Consider the following 2074-nt stretch of genomic DNA (forward strand, 5'->3'; position numbering starts at 1 on the left):
TATATGTTCCAAAACCCTACTGCAAAGCGACGTTAGTGATATGGGCCTGTAATTCAGCGGATTAGTCGTACTTCCCTTTTTGGGTATTGGTGTGACTTGAGCAATTTTCCAGTCTTTAGGTGCTGATTTTTCTGTGAGCGATGGTTTGTATATAATTGTCAAATATGGAGCTATTTTATCAGCATACTCTGAGAGGAACCTGACTGGTAAACAATCTGAACCGGAGGCCTTGCCTTTATTAAGTGATTTAGGCTGCTTCGTTACTCCGACGATATCTACTTCTATGTTTCTCATCTTGGCAGTAGTTCTTGATTGGAATTCAGGAATATTTACTTCGTCTTCTTTGGTGAAGGAGTTTCGGAAAACCGTGTTTAATAACTCTGCTTTAGGGGCACTGTTATCAGTGAGTTCACCGTTGTTATCGCGCAGTGAATGTATTGATTGCGTCTTGCCACTCGTGTGGTTTATACATGTTGCCAGAATCTCTTTGGGTTTTCTGTCAGATTCCGAGGCAGAGTTTCCATTGTGGAAATTATTGAAAGCATCTTGCACTTAAACACGCGCTGTATTTCGAACTTCTGCAAAACTTTGCCAATCTTGGGGATTTTGCGTCTTTTAAATTTATGATACTTTTTTTGTTGCTTCTGCAACAGCGATCTGACCAGTTTTGTGTACCATGGGGGTCAGTACCATATCTCTCAATTGCCGTCGATACTATCTCTTTGAATTCATTCCACATCTTTTCTACTCTTACGTGATCAGATCGGAAGGAGTGGAGATTGTTTCTTAAAAAGGCATTAAGAGCATTTTTATCAGCTTTTTTAAAAAGACGTTCTTTGCGTATCTATTTCATGGTTGTGTGTGTTACGGTATTCAGCCTAGCAGCAACTGCCTTGTGGTCGCTAATCCCTGTATTCGTCACGAGACTCCCTGTTTGTCCAGGATTATTTGTAGCTAAGAGGTCAAGTAAATTTTCACAACCATTTACGCTTCGAGTGGGCTCATGAATTAATTGTTCAAAATAATTTTCTGAGAAAGCATTCAGTACATTTTCGGATGACGTTTTATGCCTGCCGCTGGCTTTAAACGTATAAGTTTCCCAGCATATCGAGGTTAGATTCAAGTCATCACCGACTATAATTGTATGAGTGGGGTATCTATTTGAAATGAGACTCAAGTTTTCTTTGAGGTGTTCAGCAACTATATCTTCTGAGTCAGGGGGTCGGTAGAACGATCAAATTAATAGTTTAGACCGATTGTTCAAATAGCTCTGAGCACTATGGGACTTAACAACCGAGGTCATCAGTCCCCTAGAACTTAGAACTACATAAACCTAACTAACCTAAGGACATCACACACATCCATGCCCGAGGCAGGATTCGAACCTGCGACCGTAGCGGTCACGCGGTTCCAGACTGATGCGCCTACAACCGCTCGGCCACTTCGGCCAGCAGACCGATTCTCAAGTACAACCTTTATCCATATTATTTCGCAGCAACTATCTATTTCAATTTCACTACAAGGTAAACTACTTCTGACAGCAATAAATACTATACCACCAACTGTATTTACTCTATCCTTTCTGAACACTGTTAGGTCGTCTGAAAAAAATTCCGCTGAACGTATTTCCGGCTTTAGCCAGATTCCCATACCTAAAACTATTTGAACTTCAGTGCTATCTATTAGGGCTTGGAGCTGTCGTTCTTTCCCAACACAGCTACAACAATTTACAACTACAATACCAGTCGTTTCTACAACTACCTTACTGTGTTTTACCTGCCCCATTTCAGACGGACGCCCTTTCTGTAGTTTCCTGAGGCCCTCTAACCTAAAAAACCGCCCAATCTCTTCCACACAGCCTCCGCTACCCGTGTAGCCGCTACCTGTGTGTAATGGACTCCTGACCTATTAAGCGGAACCCAGAAACCCACCACCTGATGCCGCAAGTTAAGGAATCTGCAGCCTGCACGTTCACAGCACCATCTGAGCCTCTGATTCAGACCCTCCACTCGGCCTCAGCACCAAACGACCACAGTTGGTTCTATCGACAATGCTGCAGATGGTGAGCTCTGCC

The sequence above is a fragment of the Schistocerca serialis genome, chromosome 1 (assembly GCF_023864345.2).
Source record: "Schistocerca serialis cubense isolate TAMUIC-IGC-003099 chromosome 1, iqSchSeri2.2, whole genome shotgun sequence".
Taxonomy (NCBI): Eukaryota; Metazoa; Arthropoda; class Insecta; order Orthoptera; family Acrididae; genus Schistocerca; species Schistocerca serialis.